Source organism: Mauremys mutica, chromosome 3, assembly GCF_020497125.1.
Source record: "Mauremys mutica isolate MM-2020 ecotype Southern chromosome 3, ASM2049712v1, whole genome shotgun sequence".
NCBI classification, from domain to species: Eukaryota; Metazoa; Chordata; order Testudines; family Geoemydidae; genus Mauremys; species Mauremys mutica.
The window spans coordinates 11,142,485-11,152,025 of record NC_059074.1 but is presented as its reverse complement, the minus strand read 5'-3'; the positions used below and the strand labels follow the sequence as shown (position 1 = coordinate 11,152,025).

The following is a 9,541-nucleotide window of genomic DNA, read 5'->3' as shown; positions in this document are numbered from 1 at the left end:
TCTGTGCCCCCATCTGGATCCCTCATTTTGAACCTCTGATCACCGCACCCGACCCTGTTTTTCATTAGTTGTTCCAAGTAATCACATGGCACCTGTGTCCAGTGGTCCCTCCCGCCAGGCTGGGGCAGGAGCATTTTGAAGGGGCGGGCGCACCTCCCAGGATTTCCAATAAGGCCATAGCATCTGAGCACCTCACAGTCTTCTGTGTGTTTTAGTGGAGCAGGGTCACAGGCCTGAGGGTGGCATCCAGCTGGTGAGACCAGAGCATGGGAAGGCTCAGTCAGACTGGGTGAGCAGGGCAGATTGGCCAGGATGCTCTGAACTCTGGTCACAAACTAGGCTGCGGTTCTTGGTCTCTTCCAAGGATAGATTGTTGGACTCCTCTGGAGGTGGGAGAGACTGAGGAAAGGGAAGGCTTCAATAGGACCACTCAGAAGAGAGAGGGTATGGGACCAGACCCCTTCTGAGGTAGTAGCCAGGGCCCGCAGTGTGTCTGAGTAGTGCTAAAGCCATGCTCTGTCCAGGAGAGGAGTCCCAATGTGGTGTGTGAGTACTGAGAGGAATTCCTTTTCCAGACAGCATTGAAATGCCACTGAAGTCACTGGGTTTGCACTGCTGCACGAATCTGATCCTATACCCATTGAAGTCACCAGCAGGGTTCAGATTGATTTAATGCTGCAGGATCAGCCCCTACGTAAGAGGACAATTTAGCCCAATGTTCTGTGAAGTGCTTTGTGTTACAGTCTGAGTATAAAGAACACTCTATAAGTCCAAGTTCTGTAGGACTGGATGCTCCAGGTTTAACAGTGAGGTACAATACCCAAGATAATCGCTTGAATCCAGCACAGGATGGGATGGGCTGAAGAAATTGTCCCCAGCTGCCACTTATTCACATTCCCACTGAAGATTCAATGTTGCTGTGATGCCCACCACAACTAACTGGGGAGGCAACATGGCCTAGTAGTTAGAGCACTGACTTGGGTTCTGTGACCAACTCTGCAACTGACCTGCTGAATGTCCTTGGGCAAGTCACCTCCCCACTTTGTGCCTCAGTTGCCCCTTTCTCCATCTTGTCTGCTTTAATTGTGTCAGCTTATTGGAACAGGGCCCTTCTCTTGTGATGTGCTTGCACAATGGGGTCCCAATTCCTATGGAGGCCTCAAGTTGCTATCGTCTTAATCCCTCCCATGCCATCAAACATGGCTGAGGGTAAAAAGAAGGCTCTGCTCTCCCTGTCTACCATGCGGTTTTCAGGGATGGCCACCTTGTTGCATTTCTATAACAACTTCTCTATAAGGCCAGATACTTCTGCTGGCATAGCTATTGAGATCCTTGGAACACACATGCCTTTCCACTGTGTCAAGGTGCAATCTGCAAACAGTAAAAACCCAGGAGTGCCCTTGTATCAAGAATTTCTGATATGAAGTGGATCAAAGCACCAATTTGATATTGGTGGCTAAGTTGGAGCCCTCCCCCTTAAGTTTTGTTTTTGGATCTATTTCTGATACATGGTGTTACCAGATTTGCCCATTACTTTGGGGAATGCTCATTTATTAGAGTTACTCTTTGGGGGGGAAGGAGGTTCTGTAATTCTATCAATGTGCTGCTTGTGTCACCTGTGTTCTCATACGGAGCTCTACTTCTCCCTTCTGCACGTCCCCTCCCAAGGGAGCTATCCTGAAGGACCACTGGAAACAAATACAAAGCCATGTTGTCATCTCTTCTACACCATTGTTACTTGAGAAGAGAAGACACATCACACTGACTTAGACATCTACATTAGCTCCCTCCTCTGAGAGGCTCAGGGTGTCTCATCTTTTCTGTTGAGCGGCTAGACTGTAAAGCTCCTCTGGGCAGTGACTCTCTTTACCTATGTGTCTTGTACAGCTCCAGCCTTATTACTGGTGGGAGCGGGTGGAAGAATTTGCCCTCTCCTTGCTCCTGCTCTGTGAAGCCAGCAGATTTCAGCCTCACTGAATCCACCTCAATAGGTTTAAAGAGAAACAAAAGATCTCAGACTCGTCCAGGAGGTGAAATTCTCTGCTGACTTACTTGGATGCAGCTGCAGGGAAGTCAGTAGAGCTGCACCCATTTACATCAGCAGAGACTCTGGCCCTGTACTGTGTAGTATTTTGAAAGCATGAGAACTATTATGGGAATTTTTTTTAAGCCACCAGGAATTGGCCCAGTAACATATTGTTGTAGGGTTGTGGCAGGTGGTCAGACTCACCTTTGATGTTCGTGTATGTTCTGCTTTACCAAAGGAAAAGAAAAAGCAGCCTGCAGGAAACTGAACAGCCAGAACTTTTATTTAAAAGGAGACCAGGACATGAGCAGCCTCTCTACGGGCTTAGATCTTGTGCACCCTCTTCAATTTCCGTAGCTGTCATCCGCAGAGTTCAATGCTGCAAAACGTCTTCCCGGTCTTGCACATTCCATGGAGCAGGCCAGGAAATCAACAGATGGGAATTAGGTCACAGATCTCTATGGGCATCTCTGCATAGCCTGCAAGGGAAAGAGGGGCAGGTTATCTGTTTGTACACACAAATGGAGGAGAACAGGAAATGGGAACACAGGTCAGTATAACAGCAACACATTGTTTGCATGGGGGCTTGTAAGTACTGTCTGTTGGTGAGCCCCATCCTGGGGTCTCGAATGGAGCTTTGATCCAGCTCAGATAACAACAGCAGGGAAGCCGCAGGGCTGCGGAAGCCCGCTCGGGCCCCAGGGGGTATGTGTAACTGCACTAAAACACCCATGGCTGGCCCAGGTCAGCTGACTCAGGCTCGTGGGTGTCTTGTGTTGCTGGGGTATAAAACAGCACCGCAGGCACTAGGGCTCAGGCTGGGGAACAGGCCAGCTGTCGGTGTTTTATTGCAGCGTAGACATACCCTGGGTGTCTACTCAACTCACTAGTCGGTGCTGCTGCAGCTTCACTGGTATTTGAGCTAGCTTGGGTGAGTCTACACATGCTCCACTCACACCTCTAATTCCAGTGCAGAAAATCCCAAAGTCTTAACAAATCTAGAGCCTCACGCTATGAACTCATCACACCAGGACAGAATTAAGCAGATTTCTCGGCAGCCCCTGGATTTTCCCGGAAGTGGTGTCTATCTAGTCTAAGGACTTAGCCGGCTCCTGTTACCACAGTATGTGTGAAACCCACAGCCTGAAATACATTTCCCCTCACCACACTCTGTGAGCGAGGGCAGCGCTGTCATCTCCACTGTACAGATGGGGAACCGAGCCACAGGGAGTGATGGGCCCACGATCACACAGGGAGTTTATAACAGAGCTGAGGATTGAACCTGGGTTTCCCAAATCGGCAGCCCAATCACTGTACCATCCTTCCTCTCTCAGGAAGAGTCACTGAGGGACTTCTGAGGGCCTGTCAACATTACACTGCATTACCGTGTGTCCTGGTGATTGTGAAAGATCATAGAAATCATAGAATATCAGGGTTGGAAGGGACCTCAGGAGGTATCTAGTCCAACCTCCTGCTCAAAGCAGGACAAATCCCCAGACAGTTTTTTTTTTAAACCCCAGTTCCCTAAATGGCTCCCTCAAAGATTGAACTCACAACCCTGGATTTAGCAGGCCAATGCTCAAACCACTGAGAGATCAGTGGAGACCCAGCATTTCTCAAATTGGGGGTCCTGATGCAAAAAGGAGTTGAAGGGGGGTCACAAGATTATTTTAGGGGGATTGCGGTATTGCCACCCTTACTTCCGCTCTGCAATCAGAGCTGGATGACCAGAGAGCGGTGGCTGTTGGCTGGGCGCCCCGCTCTGAAGGCAGCACCCCGCCAGCAGCAGCGCAGAAGTAAGGGCGGCAATACCATACTATGCCATCCTCATGTTAGCTGATGTGCTGATAACAATACTCTGGCAATCAGCATAGATCAGGACAGCTCTTGGTCACCCTTGTGCCAGCTAGCAGTGATTAAACCCTACTTATTGCACACATTATGGTATCATTTAAACCACACAGCACCTGTGTGTACATTGCTAACAAGCAGGTCTCTGGTCTTTCTTATGGGAATACATGAACAAGGAGGGCCTTTACCCGCTGGTGGGGAAGAGCCTTCTAAGGAGAACCTCTCCCCACCATAGCTAAGATGTATCTGCCACCAGTTGTATAAGTGTTACTGGATGCACAGCTAGCACAACTAGACACAGACTTCCTCCTCCCACATCTTTTACAGCTGGGACCTGCCGAACTACAGCAATGGGGAGTGTGGGGCCAAAGGGTCACGCTTGGTATCAGCGGCATGAATGTATCAAACAAACAGAGCTGGCTGAAAAATGGAACAATCAGGTGTTTGAAGAACTTTGTTATTTCAAAGCCGTTTCTGCTTCACTAGATTCAAAATGAAACAATTTTTATTTATTTTTTTAGAAAATTTTCATAAAATAATTTTAAACATTTTGAATTTTCAAAATCTGCATTTTCATTTTTTTCTCTGTTCTAAGAACATAAGAATGGCCATACTGGGTCAGACTGAAGGTACATCTAGCCCAGGATCCTGTCTTCCAACACTGGCCAATGCCAGGTGCTTCAGAGGGAATGAACAGAACAGGCAATCACTGAGTGATCATCACTATTAACTAAGGTTTGTAACCTGTCCTTTAAATCGGCTTCAATACCCAATGACTGGAAGTTAGCTAATGTAACGCCAATATTTAAAAAGGGCTCTAGGGGTGATCCCGGCAATTACAGACCAGTAAGTCTAACGTCGGTACCGGGCAAATTAGTTGAAACAATAGTAAAGAATAAAATTGTCAGACACATAGAAAAACATAAACTCTTGAGCAATAGTCAACATGGTTTCTGTAAAGGGAAATCGTGTCTTACTAATCTATTAGAATTCTTTGAAGGGGTCAACAAACATGTGGACAAGGGGGATCCGGTGGACATAGTGTACTTGGATTTCCAGAAAGCCTTTGACAAGGTCCCTCACCAAAGGCTCTTACGTAAATTAAGCTGTCATGGGATAAAAGGGAAGGTCCTTTCATGGATTGAGAACTGGTTAAAGGACAGGGAACAAAGGGTAGGAATTAATGGTAAATTCTCTGAATGGAGAGGGGTAACTAGTGGTGTTCCCCAAGGGTCAGTCCTCGGACCAATCCTATTCAATTTGTTCATAAATGATCTGGAGAAAGGGGTAAACAGTGAGGTGGCCAAGTTTGCAGATGATACTAAACTTCTCAAGATAGTTAAGACCAAAGTAGATTGTGAAGAACTTCAAAAAGATCTCACAAAACTAAGTGATTGGGCAACAAAATGGCAAATGAAATTTAATGTGGATAAATGTAAAGTAATGCACATTGGAAAAAATAACCCCAACTATACATACAACATGATGGGGGCTAATTTAGCTACAACGAGTCAGGAAAAAGATCTTGGCGTCATCGTGGATAGTTCTCTGAAGATGTCCACGCAGTGTGCAGAGGCGGTCAAAAAAGCAAACAGGATGTTAGGAATCATTAAAAAGGGGATAGAGAATAAGACTGAGAATATCTTATTGCCCTTATATAAATCCATGGTACGCCCACATCTCGAATACTGCGTACAGATGTGGTCTCCTCACCTCAAAAAAGATATTCTAGCACTAGAAAAGGTTCAGAAAAGGGCAACTAAAATGATTAGGGGTTTAGAGAGGGTCCCATACGAGGAAAGATTAAAGAGGCTAGGACTCTTCAGCTTGGAAAAGAGAAGAATAAGGGGGGACATGATAGAGGTATATAAAATCATGAGTGATGTTGAGAAAGTGGATAAGGAAAAGTTATTTACTTATTCCCATAATACAAGAACTAGGGTTCACCAAATGAAATTAATAGGCAGCAGGTTTAAAACAAATAAAAGGAAGTTCTTCTTCACGCAGCGCACAGTCAACTTGTGGAACTCCTTACCTGAGGAGGTTGTGAAGGCTAGGACTATAACAATGTTTAAAAGGGGACTGGATAAATTCATGGTGGCTAAGTCAATAAATGGCTATTAGCCAGGATGGGTAAGGAATGGTGTCCCTAGCCTCTGTTTGTCAGAGGATGGAGATCGATGGCAGGAGAGAGATCACTTGATCATTGCCTGTTAGATTCACTCCCTCTGGGGCACCTGGCATTGGCCACTGTCGGTAGACAGATACTGGGCTAGATGGACCTTTGGTCTGACCCAGTACGGCCTTTCTTATGTTCTTATGTTATGTTATCCACATTTCTCCCTTGCTTTTCCTTTTTGTCACAGAATGCAGTAAAATCATAGAATCATGGAAGTGTAGGACTGGAAGGGACCTGGAGAGGCCATCTAGTGCAGTTGCCTGCACTCAAGGTAGGACTAGGTATTATCTAGACCATCCTTGAGAAGGTGTTTGTCCAACCTGCTCTTAAAAACCTCCAAAGATGGAGATTCCACAACATCTCTAGGCAATTTATTCCAGTGCTTAACCAACCTGACAGGAAGTTTTTCCTAATGTCCAATCTAAACCTCCCTTGCTGCAATTTAATCCCCTTGCATCTTGTCCTATCCTCAGAGGTTAAGGAGAACAATTTTTCTCCTTCCTCCTTTTAACAATGTATTATGTACTTTAAAAGTGCTGTTACGTCCCACCCCCAAGTCTTCTCTTCTCCAGACTAAACAAACCCATTTTTTTTCAATCTTTCCTCATAGGTTGTCTATTCTACACCTTTAATCTTTTTTTCTGCTCTCCTCTGGACTTTCTCCAGTTTGTCCACATCTTTCCTGAAATTTGGCACCCAGAATAAATGAATGAAGTCTAGTGCTTGTGGATCTGCACACACACACACACACACACACACACACACACACACACACACACACACACACACACACACACACACACACACACACTTCCTTCTCTGCGAATTCTCTAACTTGGAAGACATTACCGTGTGGCCTAAGGAACAAAGAATCTCTGGAATTCTGCCATGTGAGATCTTCTCACAGTTTTTCCAAAGCTCAGGGAGTTTTACAAAGTTATTGAAGGGCAAAAAGAAAAAAAAATGTGTGGGAAACCCCTAGCCATGCTTCAGTCTGTCGCATTCAGTGGTAAAAAGAGGGAGAAATGAGTGGAGAAAAGGGAAGACACCACCAAAATCTTTAACATTTGAAATATGTCAAATTTAAAATTTTTCAAATTTTTGGTTGAAAGATAGATTAATAACAATAATAAAACCTAAAAAAAAAGAAGAAGAGGTCCTTTGTAGCAGCTTTCACTGTTGTCCTAATTTACAACACCTCACAGGCAAATTGTTCAGCTACAGCGGCTTCCTACGTATTGTTAATTGTTAATTTTCTATTTTTGTGGGGGAGCTATAAAGCAATAACTAAATAAAAGATTAATTACAGAATGTAGGAAGATGTTGATATTTTAATTCTCCAGGTGGGATCCCTTAATCTGGTTCAGTCTAATTGATCCGAGATTGGCCACATGGTCGCTGGGAACTAGAATTCAGCCCATCGTGATCTTAACTTCCTAACTTCTACCAACACCTTCTTTACCACTAAATACCAGTTTCCATGTGACCTGAAGTAGCCAGGGAGAGCAAGAGAAGAACAGCAAACGGAAGGTGGAAACTCATCATGGCTGGAGGTCAGCTGGGATTTCAGTGAGTCTGGAGAGGAGAGAAGCAAAGAGAGGTTGAGCCTAATTGAGAATGATCAGAGGGCGATGCAGGAAAGCCCTTTGATATATAGAGATCGGTGCAGTGGGAGAAGAGCATAAATTAAAAGCTCTCCAAGTACAGGATGTTCGCTGCTTAAAACACTTGAGTGTCGCTCTGACCCAGTGGATCGTCTCACAATGCTGCACCCCTGTCACATGGTCGATAACAGTCGTTTATTGGCCCTCTGGTAGGCTTTTCATGTGAAAAGTGCACCATTCCCTTGGCCCCAGCAGCCGGACACAGCGGGGGAATGCTCCCTCCTTCACATCCGGCTGCCTGGCTCCAAAAGTAGCAAACTAGTTCCCACCTAGTACACAAAATGCATGAGCTGATTCTAATGATGAGGCTGCTGAAGTGAGAGGCTCAGCACCTCAGACGGAAGTGCCTTTCCCCCCCTTCAAACAGAGTCTTGCTAATTCTACCACATGTTAACACATCTGGGCTGCTGCATTGGCTCTTATCAGAGTATGCGAACCGCCCTTCCACTGCTGAGGTCCATCGGGGACACAGCGGGAAAGTAGCTCGATATGAAGAACAAGCTGAAGGTTTCCTCTGGGCTCACCATTCTCTTATAAGACAATGTGAGACACAAAACAAGTGGATCTGCTCAGCTCCCAGCTGAAATTTCTGTGTATGAAGCAAGATAGTTTTCTGCCAGCTCTCTGGCTCTTAGCAATGTCCCTAGCTGCGTTTGCATTCCAGAGGGAGAGGAGAGCAGCCAGTGTCCAGTGAAGGAAGGTTTAAATGACACTGGCCCATTGGAGGAGCTTGTGATGGGGTGCAAGCTGGATTGTGAGACTGCTGTGCCCTCTGTCCCACCCACCTGGGCTCCCTCTCACACTATGATGCTGTGTCAAGCCACAAACTTCTGGCAGGCACTGCACTTACGCAGACAACCACAGGCAGGGACATACCCAACTGAGTTACATGAATGGTCTCCCAGTCACTCATGAACCATCAATAGTGAGGCTCCATCCAATTCCCCCCTGCTCCCGATCCTTGCACCCCAGAACTTGCACAGGTCAGAAGCCTGGCCTGTGTAAGTTCATTACCCAGTCCTCCCCTTCCTCAATATAGAGAAGACACATACTAGCCTTTGCAAACTGAGCTGAGATTTCCCAAGCTCTTCAACCAAAACCCACTGTCTTAGGTAAAATATAAAACAGATTTATTAACTACAGAAAGGTAGATTTTAAGTGATTATAAGTAGCAAGTGTAGAGATCAAAGTTGGTTACCTAAGAAATAAAAATATATTTGCAGTCTGAGTTCTACAAACTAAACAGGATTTGAATCAAATAGTGTCTCACCCTGACAGATGGTACAAACAGGTCACAGATCCTCAACACACAGGCTGGAACTGCCTTCCAGCTCAGGACTATCCTCCCCCAGTTCAAAGTCTTTGTCCTCCAGATGTTTTTCCTGGTGTTGAGTTGAGGGGAGGGGGAGAAAGTCCAAATGATGATGTCACTTCCCCTCTTTTATACTTTCTTCCAGTTTGCTGGAAAGACCTTTGTTGTGACATGGGGATCAGAAAGACCTGTTGGTTGAGCAGTCTCCATTGTCTATGTGCTCTCTCTGAGAAGTCTTCTGGGATGGCGGTTGGGAGAGTGGATTCCCTTTAATCGGCCATCAGCACATCTGGCTACTCTATTGTTGTACCTGAAAGGCTGGTTGTGGGTATTCCCAACCTCACAACATATTTCAGTGACATATATACAATACTTCATGACCTCACATACAATGACATCACATGCAATCCAACTGGATATCAATGTTCAACAGATCAAGACTTTCTAAATGATACTTCACAAGGCATACTTTGTACAAAACACATCATAATTATATGACAGCGATGCAG

General features: G+C 45.5%; 1 long non-coding RNA gene across 1 annotated transcript; it reads right to left on the bottom strand.

Moving 5' to 3' along the window:
• Positions 1–2,351: 2,351 nt before the first annotated feature.
• On the bottom strand, positions 2,352–9,330 carry LOC123365960. Its single transcript, XR_006577855.1, has 3 exons — positions 8,991–9,330; positions 7,544–7,631; positions 2,352–2,505 (listed from the first exon to the last, which is right to left on the bottom strand). It is a non-coding gene; the product is annotated as an uncharacterized LOC123365960 (long non-coding RNA).
• Between the last annotated feature and the right edge of the window lie 211 nt (positions 9,331–9,541).